This window comes from Raphanus sativus, chromosome 1, assembly GCF_000801105.2.
Source record: "Raphanus sativus cultivar WK10039 chromosome 1, ASM80110v3, whole genome shotgun sequence".
Lineage (NCBI taxonomy): Eukaryota > Viridiplantae > Streptophyta > Magnoliopsida > Brassicales > Brassicaceae > Raphanus > Raphanus sativus.
The window spans coordinates 10896543-10909277 of NC_079511.1; the positions used below are offsets into that span (position 1 = coordinate 10896543).

At 34.6% G+C, this 12735-nt stretch overlaps 1 long non-coding RNA gene across 1 annotated transcript; it reads left to right on the forward strand.

The window, feature by feature from the left end:
- Positions 1–11211: 11211 nt before the first annotated feature.
- Positions 11212–12585, forward strand: LOC108855850 (uncharacterized). The gene is made up of 2 exons (XR_001950134.2): positions 11212–12383; positions 12466–12585. It is a non-coding gene; the product is annotated as an uncharacterized LOC108855850 (long non-coding RNA).
- The last annotated feature ends 150 nt before the right edge of the window (positions 12586–12735 follow it).

Consider the following 12735-nt stretch of genomic DNA (forward strand, 5'->3'; position numbering starts at 1 on the left):
GAGTAAGGAAGAGTAAATGTCGCGCAAAAAAAAAAAAGTAAGGAAGAGTAAATAGTGTTCGAGGGCATATATGACAATCAATACCAATAAAGTGTGTGGCAAGTCGATTGTGTTCTTTCATGTAATTAGAAACACGAAAAGTGTCTGAGGGAGTAAATATTTCTTTATCAAAACCTTTATTTACAGAAGTATTCTTTTAGAATAATGGTGTGTAAATTTAAAAATATGGTATGTTTATCTTATTTGACTCAATATATTTTCCATTATACTTTTATGTGGAGATTCATAATTCTTTCTCTATATATGTTGCTTGTCCAAGATAAATTATCCATTTTGCTTTCTCTAGATCATAGTTGTTACTTATTCCAAAAGAAAAGGATGAAGGCTAGAATCAAAAATACTAGACAGAGGGGCCAAAGACCCATGTCATAGAAACATCTTAAAGTATTGCTGTATATTATAATTTACACTACGCAAACGTCCTGCGTAACAGAATTTTCCCATGCATCAATGAAATTAAAGATGAGCAACATTAACACAAATTAGACTTTAAAAACTATTGGGATTCGAGACTACTTCAGAGACTACCTCAGGAATTACGTCAGCGAATCCATCAGGGACTTCGTCATGATTTGGTGACGTCATATTAGGGAAAGAAAATATCACTTTTATGAGGGTGATAGGTTCCTGAAAATATTACTTTCATGGAATTATAGAAGTTACAAGTATTTTGGAATATTTCTTAATAGGTTTATGGAAAGGGGCGAATGCCCTAATCCAACTAGATTGATGTAATTAACTCCTACTATATAAGAGGAGCTCGTGTGCATTCTTCTCTCTAAGAACTTGGCAAGCCGAAATAAGGTGACAAGAAAGACCTAGCTTGGTTGTAAGCTTTGGTTGAGAGATAGAGAGAGAGAAAGGTACTATATCTTTGTTATTGAGATTATAGTGAATTGCCTTATTGCCATGTTCCAGGGACGTAACCACGTTTAGGTGAACCCTGGGATATCAATTTATTATGTCTATCTTCTATAATTCCGTGTTCTTCTTCTGATCTCCATAGATCTACAAACTCATACTTTCTAACGTAGTACGACAAGTGTGTCAGAGAGTGGTTCAGCGAGTTTGTGTGGTGAGTTTTTCCAACAAAAACAATGCAATCCTAGTACCATTTATCCTCAGAGCAACTTATCGGATAAAATCCTTACCACAGTTTCTTACCATTTTATATTATTATTTGTAGTTTAATTAATTATGCAATTGTTTTTTTCTCTTTTTTAAAAAAAAGTATAGCTATTAAAAACATGAAACTTGTAAAGTTAGCATCTCCAGAGGTTCTATAAACCTATCAATGAGAACTAGGGATGGCAATCAAAGACCTGGACCGCGCCCGTAAAGGCTTGCTGGGGGACGGGATTGGGCCTCTATTTGAAAAGCCCGCAAATTGCGGGCCTCGCGGAACGGACTCAAAGCGGGACAGGTTCAAAACGGGACGGGCCTAAAGCGGGATGGGTTAAACCGCGGGATTTTGAAGACCCGCAATCCTAAGTCAACATTTCTGCTTTCATCTGAGAGAGAGAGAGAGAGAGAGAGAGAGAGAGAGAGAGAGAGAGAGAGAGAGAAAGAGAGAGAGAGAGAGAGAGAGAGAGAGAGAGAGAAGGGGATTAGACATTGTGGAGCTCCGTTGATGGTGGTTTCAGGGTCGATGATGCTTCCGGTCTCCCAAGCGCCTCTGATCTGCACTGGTAGAGCTTCTTCAAGCCATCATAAATGATAATAAAAACATTTTTTGTATAAGCTTAATGTATTGATCTTTTAGGAGTATGCTCGATCATGTGCAAGATGAAACTCAATTCTTGTCTATGTTTGTTTGTGCATGTAGAAACAAGCAATGTAATATTCGATGTCCTGCGGGACGGCCGCAAAAACCTACATATTTTGCGGTACGGGATTGGGCAGCTAGTTTGAGGACCGCATCCCGCGCGGGACAGTTCCGTCGTGTACCGCCAGAAGCCAAACCCGCAGCGGTTCGGGACGGGACGGGACGGGACGGGAGAGCCCAATTACCATCCACTTGGCCCCAGTAGCAGAAACAATCTGTTTATCCAAAAAAAAATCCATAAACGCCAAAATAGGCAGTAGAAATCAACTTACAGCAGCGAGAGTTTTTTCCTTGGAACGTTTCTCCTTCACGTAAGGCTCCATGAAATGCTCCCTGTAGATGAATAATAAGAGATTATAGATAGTCTACCGGAAAACAGCAAATGTTAGAAATTAAAAGGATTACATGAACACTAGAAAGGAGCTGGCAGTAATGAACTATTCTTCAAGAAGATTTGATTTGCATTGCCTTCAAATGTAAAAGACTGGCTGAAATAGATGATGCCCATAAAAGTTGTCTATATTAGAAGACATTAAAGTAATTCTCTTACTTAAATGTTGTCTATATTAGAAGACAAAAAGTTCAGGTTTTGTACAATAATCCGGTTTGATCTAACTATCCCAAATTTGCTATCTTCAAATGTTTTCCTTACTCATGATTTATATCCTCACGTGGAGCCCACGCTACAGTGATGAACCTCAGGAGAGAGGGGTTCACCGGGAAGAACTTTGCAACAAAGAGGTTCACAAGATTTGCTTATTTTAATATATTTTTTTTTGGAAAATGTGTGAACCCTCCTTAAGAGTTCTCAATGGAGATGCTCTAAGTCTTGAGACTTAGTCTTCTCTTTTTTTATTTTTGTTTTATGCAAATAATTAGATCACTACTTCACTTCCTATTTGATAGGAACAAAGTAACGTGAATCACTTTCCCATTATCTTTTCCATTATGCATTTGCTTCCAAGTTTGTAGGAATGTGTAGTTCCAATTTGTTTTCTATATAAATCAAAAAGCCAAAAAGAAAAGGCAGAGAAATTTGCCTGAAAGTTACCTGTGTCTTAAGTTCTATTTTGCAAGTGTTTGTGATCAACAATTATATCCTGTGGCAAAGGTTTATCATTAAGGCAAACAGACAGACCATGTTTTGCCAAACCATCTGCGACTATGTTTCTCTCTCGTAAGATCGAAGAGAAAGAGATGGTTTCAAAAAAAGATGCAGTGGAGATAATATCAGCAACAGTTTCATAAAGTATAACAAAAGAAGATTCAGAGTGTAAAGCCTTGATGAGTTGGGCACAATCAGATTCAAAACGGATATGAGGCAGTCCAAGATTACTGCATTTCATCACAGCTTCACTAAAAGTGAGTCCTCAGGCGCAGCGTGCAGTTCAATACGTGAGCCTCGATTACATCAAGTTAAAGCTATGGTTAGTATCTGGAGACCACTTAATCTTTCAATGCAACTACAGCTGGGAAGTTTGGTCTCAGACTGCAGCGAGATGCCAGATCACTTCTCCACGGGATTGGCCCTTACTGATCGCCTATCTGAATGGCTTAGCTGTACCGAAAAAATCACAAGACACTCATCCTCCTAGCTTGGCAGTGCGCCAATCTTCCTTATCTGGTCTGAACGGAATGCGCGCCTGCATCGAGGTTGTTTCAGAACGGCACAATCTATTCTAGGCTCCCTCGCTCGATCTTACTGTCCGGAACCGATGCTTCAGCTTTAGAGACACGAACCATTCCTCCTCCTCCGCCATGCTTCAACTCTGGCTGTAGTATCGTCACAAATCTCCACTAATCACTCTCTTCTCCATCTCTTCTTTTTCACCTTCTTCTCCGATCGTTATTGTGGAGAGGCGTTTCTGATTGCATGTATCCTCCTCATTGGTGCAAGCTATTATGGGCTTTTGTTTGGACTACCTTCACTTCTTTTGGGCTATTAAGTTACTCCTAATTTTTTGGGTTCTAATTATGTTTATCTTTAACTAGAAAAACACTAAGGCCTAGAAGCCTGTATTTGTTTTCTTTCATGCAATTTTAATAGAAAATATCAGTTCAAAAAAAAACATGAGTTTTTCTCTATAGTAGGTAAACTAGATCATGACCCGCGCGGACGCGCGGGTTTATTTGATTCACATATTTTATATACACGTTGTATATTATTTAAGATTATAATATAAAAAATTAAAATAATCCGGATCCAAAAAAATCAACCCGGACCAAAAAATTTTAAATACCTATTTAGATCCAAATGTTGTGGACTCGAAGAACTCATACCTAAAATGAACAGATTTATATCCGATCCAATAAGCTAAATTCCAAACATAATATATTTTATTATATTTTTAATTCATTTTGTTGGGTTGGTGAGATATACTATTTATTCGGAAGATTTTTGGCTAACTTAATGGTATACATTTGTAGGTTTCTTTTTTTCTGAACAGGAAAAAATTGGTTTTTGATTAAATTTATCTTATATAACAAATTGTTGCTATAAATAATTTTTATAAAAACTAATTTGTAACAGTAATATCATTTTTGTTATAAATTAGAATATTATGGTTTATAGATTCAAAGTATAATGTTAGTCGTCTTCATAGTATTTTTAATATTGATAGATGTAAGTTAATGAATACAGACAATATATGTGTTATTAGTAATTTGTCGTATAGTATTATATGTTAGTAGATGTATTATTAATAATTTATCTTATAGTATAATATGTTAGTGGATGTATCTAGCTTATAGTAAAATGTATGCAATATAATGAAACATGCATAGTGGATATAATAATAAGGTAAGAAGTGAAAAATCATAGTAATTGTTGATATTAGTTATTTATAAAAAGGAATGTCTAATGTATGCAATATAAGGAAACATGCGCAGGAGATATAACAATAAGATAAGAAGTAAAAAACTATGGTAATAATTGATATTAATTATTTATAAAAAACATGTCTAATAATAAGTAGATTAATATAACATTAATTACATAAGGTTCAATTTTAAAATCCACATACGATAAGTTGTAATGTTTCTGTTTTAATAAGATAGATAAATTAGTTGCTCAAAAAAAATATATAAATAAACTTTGGCGTTGTTCCAAAAAGAACAAGAATGGTAAATAGACTTTCGGGAAAACAAGAGCTCCATCACTACAGATCGCGTTTCACAAAAGCCATTTATATGAGAGGATGGTTTTATTTTCTCTCGGATCCAGTTATGAACCTTTGTTTTATAGGCCCAACTACAATATACTATTTATTTTTGGTACAATACAGTATACTATTTTTACAGTGAAAATAGTGTTGAGAGAAATAAAACATGTTTTTTTTTCTCCCAACTGAAACTATATTAATAAAGGGCAAAGCCCACCGAAAGAACAACATAACAACAGATGGCCCAAACAGACAGCACAAATAGAAAACAAAACAAACAAACTGGGCCTAAGTTTCAAAGCCCAAAAAACGAAAACTCTAGCCTCCATTATCACACCGACGCCCCATACCGACGCGGCACCAAACTTTCACCAGACAACGCGACCTTCACCGCCTGAGAAACTTCCAACGGAGAGCATCCATCAAACACATCGAGATCTCCTCCGATTCTCAAGCCAGCAGATCCACCACAAACCACCACAGATCTACGAGAACACCCGAACAATTAAACGCCTACAATCGATCCTTCATCTTCGACATACATGAAACGGTTTCAGATGATAGATCGAGAGGCAGAAAAGCTTTTGAAGCGCAGACTCATAGATCGAGAAGAACAAGAAGAACAGAAACCCAAAGAACCAAAACCGAAAATAGTGGTACTAAAAGAGCTACCACCTCCCAAGAACAAGAGCCGACGATAGCAGTGCTGAATAAGCCACCGCTTCTCGGAAACAAGAACCGACGATGGCAGAACTGTAGAAACTTCCATCTCCCGGAGTCAAAGCCGGCGGCGACGGAGCTGTGGAAGCCTCCACCTCCCAGAATCGAAGAAACGAAAGAGAGAACATGCAAACTTAAGAAGAGAAAAGCTAAACGGAAAAAAAAACGGACTGACGGTGGCTGTGGAAGCCTACTCCATCGGCCGGCGACTCTTTTCACGGTGGAGATCTAGTGAGAAGACAGAGCTTTCTCTCTCTTCCTCTTTAAATAAAACATGTTAAAAACAAGTATTTATTCAGTCAACAAAAAAAAACTAGCAATTTGATGACATGGAGAAACTGAGGCAATAATTTGAATCCATTGTGAGGCCAACTTTAGAGATAAAGACTCCATCTCCTTAAAGCAGTGCTTCATCATCCAATACCCCTAAGCCAGAAGTAGTAGCATGGGTGCTCCAATCGAATCTAGTACTACTGTGACCCAAAAGCCAGAGGTGAGCGAGAGACAGCACCGACTACTACTACTGCTGATTCCACTCAAGATCGAGTTTAACCATGAAGCAAAGCTAGCGAAGCTTTAATCTGAATTTGATAGGGTCGCTCGTGATTAAACTGCAGATGAGGTTGATGGATGGGAATTCGATGAACTAGAGAAAGAACTGCAGTAGTAGTAGAAGCTCAGCAACTCAGAATAATAATATGATCATCACATGCATACTCACATACTACATTGATATCTCTTTACCTTCTTCTTTGGACATAACTCCCAATTAAGTTCCTTTGCCTATCTGTACGGTAATTTATGGAAACTGCGTGTTGTATGTCTACTTGGAACAAATGAAAAAGCACTTCGTGAAAAAAAAACAAGTATTTCTTTAGCTCACAAATTATGTTCATGATAGTTTATAATAGATCGACAGCTGAAGCTAAGGTATCAAGTTTGAGAAGAGATTGCCAAGATAACTCTTGAGGAGCTGGAGAACTCTCGGCAGTTTCAATATTTGGTTTAGCCCCTTGGAATACGAATAGGCATTGAAGAGTACACTTAAGTCATTTGCAAACAAAAAACCTTAAAATATATAAAGTTTTCTATTTGAGATTTAGTGATCTTGAATAGCAAGAATAAAATACAGAAAACCACATAGGTGTGGTCGGGTGGCGCATGCCATCCCAAGCAAAGCCGGTCCTACGGGTAGGCACTTTACATGATATCCGAAGTGGTACTCAAACCTGATCCGAAAAATCCGAACCGAAATCCAAACCAAAGTTGCAAAATACCCGAACGGGTATTAAGTTAGGAGAGATTGGATATTCGAACCCGAACGGGTAATACCCGAACCCGAATGGATATCCGAAGATAACCGAACATATGTATACTCACCCTTATATTTCTAGTTTACATCTCTCATTTTATTTAAAATATTTATATTGATGTTACACATACTTCAAAATCATATATTATATATATAATTAAAGAGAAAATAATATAATATTCATTTAAAATGCATGTCAAAATTTTTGTTTTATGTATTAACAAAAGTTACATCCAAAGTTTAAAAATAATAGCCAAATTAATATTTTTATTTTTAAAATGTTATCTCCAAATCTATTAATCATTCAATCTATGAAAAGTAAAAAAAAATCAGTTAAGTGAAATCTATATTTTTAAATACAAAAAACTTAAAAAATGAAAAAATTATTTTATTTCTTTTTAAAATCTAAATATCTGAACCCGATCAAAAAAACTGAACCCGAACTAAAAATACCCGAACCCGACCCAAAGTATAGAAATACCCGAACGGATTCTATATCCCTATACCGAAATACCCGAAAATCCGAAATACCCGACCCGAACTCGAACGGGTATCCAAATGCCCACCCCAAACCGGTCCTATAAATATTTGGGCTAGAAACTAAAAAAATTTTGGCCTGTTAAATATTCAAAATAAAAAAAAATGTGAAAAATTTTGGCCTGTTAAATATCATGACCTTATTAAGCCAACAATAGTATAACCACCAAGTTGGCTGAACAAACTTTTGACAAAAAGTGTGACCGGATTCTCATTTAATATTTCACGGCCGGAAGCATGTTCTTCACCCGCTTCCGTTAAGAGCCGGTTCTGGTCCCGAGTGTTCCTAAAGAACCTAAGTTCGAATCCGCATTAATTCAGGTTTACCCATTCAGATGGTCACACATCAGGGGTATCTAACACCTTTTACGAACAACCGGGTCTTACTGACGCGATTGTCAGACCTTCGAATGATTAGTCAGTTATATCTCGACATGCGGGATACCTCCGAATTATAAAAAAAAAATGAAATACAGAAGATTAGATAGATACTAAATATGACAGAATATTACACTTTTACGTTTAGAATACGGCTTGTTTTATAGTAATATTAAATTTCCAATTAATCAAACATAGAAACGTATTCTTTAAGCGCAATAAAAAAAGAACAATCGGAACCTACTTTAGGTAGAACATGGTATTTTTTACTAACGTGCATTCGCCAGTTACCCCTAGATTTAGATGTGCATGGTCCATGACTCCATGCAGAATGACGTTATCAGTGGGCTCGATCGTAGTGTGTGATCGAAAGTCTAGCCAGGAATATGTGGCGTGCGATTGATCTAAAGTCGAGCTTTTCCTTAATTATCGGACTCATAAACTCAGCGTCTTATCATATTGTGCCATTTCTTTTGTATATTCCTTTAGATGTTTTCGGATTTCTAATAAGATTGGAGGAAATAAGATAAAGAGATAAATATATATTTAGCCAGGAAACAGTCCAAAGCTCTTCTTAACATCTTCGGTCCACGGCTCATTTACTTGATAATTATAGGGGCTGGTCGTAAACGTCGGTTCTAGATTTTTTTTTTTCATTTTAAGCTATCAGAATATCAGATAGATCGTAGGTTACAATTTATGTAAATGTCTTATAATATTTTAAGAAAGAAAAATAGAGATTATCATTAAACACGTGATATACCCATCCGATGAACGTGTTTCACATTATCACATTTCTTAAAGCCAATTTAAAATTTTCTTCGTGCTTTTAACGCTTCTAAGAAAAAATATGCACACCAAGCTGACCATCGTAGTCTTTTGTGCTCATATATAGAAATAACCAGTGACCAAAACAAAATAGAACTGATACATGAGTAACATAACTATATTCAACTTTCAGGCACAATAACTTCTGCATGTACGTATCGAATATTTATGAACTTCTTGCATTCCATGGTCTTTTAAGTATTAACTAGAACTTGATCCGCACCCCCGTGCAAATGTTTGGTTTAATTTATTTTCAACATAAATTCATAAATCGTTGGTTTTATAGAAAAAAATTCATATATATTTTTTATGTTTTGTAATTTATATGTAGAGTATAATATATTATTTTATAATATAATTTTTTGATAATATTTTTTTATTTGTACATACTATTATATTAAAAAATTTATAACTTGATGCAATTTGATATAATTGTACTATTCATATATTAACTTGTTATTTTATTAATTTATTTTAAAATGAAGTAACGTTCTAGAATTTCTAATTGTTTGCATTAGTTTTCTATGAATTATTATTATTTTGTGATATTTTGTTTTCTTCAAAATTTAATTTTAGAAATTTTTATAATTGACTAAACCAAATAAGGTAATACTGTATTTAAAATTTGTTTTATATAATATATAAAATATATATTTCAGTTATTGCTTTTAATTTCACCATAAAAAACAACAACCATCGTAATTAATTGATTTGAATTTATTTTAAATGTATTGATAGAATCTATAAATAAAAAGAAATACAAAAGAAATATTCAATTTATTGTAAATACAAAAGCTAAATATGCAAATAAAAAAATACGTAATATGCTATCAATGTTTCCAAACAATTCTCATTTTATTCTCCTATTCATGTTTCCAAACAGTACTAAAAGATATTTCAGTTTTAATAATATATATACATATATATACAAGAATATGATAAATTGATTTACACATGTCCGTATATGTTTATATCTTTCAGGGCCGTTTCAAACTTTATAGAGACCCTGTTCAGATTTTTTTTAATACATTTTAATAATCAGGAATAGTTTATATGCCTCTTGACATATCATTACCGTATAAAATAAATACAAAAATCTAGTTATTTTTTAAAAAATCTAATAATGATATTTTCGAATTTTTGATGCAAAATTATCAATCGAATGAACTTGATCATTTGAATTTTTTAATGTAAAATCATCGACTAAATCACCAAGTTTGATATTCTTTTAGTCATTCTTCTAGCTTTTTCAGTTTTTTTCTGATGTTCATTATATTCATAATCAGAAATTATAATCTATAGATATAATAGTATAAAATATGGATAATGGTTAGATAAAAAGTTGTAGGCTCTAGCCTTTAAAAAAAAAGTTGTAGACTCTTCTTTTTTTCTTGTCGACAGAAAATGTAAACTCTTTTCTCCGTGTTTGCAATCTCTTTTGTAAAACAAAATAGGTGAAAATATATATTTTGCTTTTTCTATTTACAATTCACTAAATAATAATAGTTTCCTAAACAAAATCAAATTAAAATATTAACTTTCTATAATACCATATTAAAAGACACACCAACAACTATTTTTTACTTTCCATAATATAGAATTGATATAAATGTTAATTACTATCTAATTTATTGCATTTTTAGTTGGTTATGTATAAGAAAAGTGGTATTTTTATATTTATTGGTTAAAAACGAAAATTAAATTTAAAATATAGTTATTCTATTTTTTATAAATATAGGATTTTAAATTTATAAATATTACAAAAATAAAAACAAAAAGTTATGCATTCTCTAAAATTTTGGACCGTATTCGATCATTTCAGTTGCACATGTTAAAAGACAACCCTTATACATCAAAAAAAAAAAAAAAAAAAAAGACAACCCTTGATCTTAAATAAGGTTTTTATTATTGCGCTAATTACCGTAACTATTATATTACTCCCTCTGTTTTTTAAAGATACATATTCTAGATTTTTCACATATATTAAGAAATCACATTAAAAATGCATTGATTTTTGTGAATAACAATTTTCCATAACTTTTAACCAATAAAAGTCCAATAAACACAATTAATTTTCTTGAAATTAACAGATTTTCATTAAATAATACATTGAAAAAGTAAAAAATGTATCTTTTTAAAACAATTTTTTTTCCTAAAACATGGATCTTTAAAAAACAGAGGGAGTATAACAATACACGACGAAGATCACACATTAATGATCACATGCAAGAGGATCTAAAGAAAGTGGCACGACCATAGCATGCGTACCATAGATAAGTAATATTTAAAATGGGATAATCCAAACTAAACAACCTCGAAAACATCGAGGTCGTCGTCGGTTTTCTATCATATTTTAAACAATTTAAATTTAGTTGCAACTTCTCAAGGTTTTTTATACTGTATATTTACAGACGTCCAAGCAGAAATATATTAATTTGCAACAAAATTCAAACATACACATATATAGATATTTTATAAATAAACTTACAAAAATTATAAATATATAAACTTGTCAAGTGATCCTTTTTTCTGATTTTCTCCACCATAAAACTTCGCAAACTAACAGTCGCCTATCTCCGGTGTGTCTGTGCACGTGCGGCTGCCGGAGGACCTCCTCCTCTTGTTTCTCATTTTCTCTTTGTTGTTCGTCTGATCCTTCGTCCTCTCTGATATGCTTGTGATCATGCCCTCCGGTTTTTTTACTAATGCGAGGTCGCGCACCATATCTTCAAATCAGGAGACGTTTCTTCTTCTGGTGGTTTCACATTGAGGATATGAGGCAGTTATTACGGCGGATGGTCGGTTCTTAGGACTTCGTGGGGTAGATCGGTTTTACCTTTTAGATCTCCCCGGAATCGTCGCAATTGCAGTTGGTTAAGGTCGGTCTCATCTCGAGAGTCTTCGACTTGTTCGCGGCTTTAAAGTGTTTTCGTTCGATTATAGTGGTTGGTTTCTCGGGTTACTTTGGCGTCGGCATGGTCCAGCACCCTTTTCCCGTAGTCAGGTGAGCTCTGGTGCTTCTTCAGATCGGAGGTGGGCCTTGGGGCAGATGTACGCAGTAGGAGATGGTGCTTTGTCTCAACTCTGGCCCGTGTGGATGATCTTGATGCCTGTTTCAATCCAGTCATCCATGGCTGCTTGTGGGCAGCTTGTTCGGCCCTTCACTTCGGATACCTTCTTCACGGCTTCCATTCTAGTTTTAATTTGCTTGGGCATATGGCTTTGTTCGGTCTTGTCTCGTGTTGCATCGTCATCACAGTTTTGGTTATTGCTCTTTGGTTTTCAAAAGCCTCAGAAGGAGAGGCGGTGCTCGGGTATGTCATTCCGCCTTGGTGTCTCCTTTTGGTCTTGATCACTTCCCAGAATCACTTTAGCTTTCAGAGTTCTTGTCGTGGTGCTTTAGACATTCCATTTTGGTGTTTAGTCTGGCTAGGAGGAGACTGGCGGCGCTTCCGGTCCTTTTTATTTTTTTCAGGTTACTAGGTGATGTAGCTAGAGCTTGCTCGAGTTGGGATTGAGTTAGAGCATTGGATGGCTATTGTGGCAATCGCAAGGCTTCTTGGTAAGTATTGATTCTTCCCTATGGTCTTCTTGTGCTTTATAGACAGAAAGTTACAAGTTTTTTGGAGTTCATTGGGAACTAGTTACTCCGGAGACGTCAAGGAAAATCCCGGCATCCAAGACAACAAGGAGAGCCTCACTTTTCTGAGAGCCACGTCGAAAGTTGAGAACGGCAACCAATATCAAGGAATATCAAAAACAAACTAGTGGAACGTGTCGAGTTTATTAGGTGGACGAAACTAGGATTGTAATAGTTAGATTTTGATGCTTTTGTTCAAAACGAGCTTGTAACCGAACCTGATTTCCAACTTTTTATATGGATTAATTTATTTTATATTTAAAAAACTTTTAAA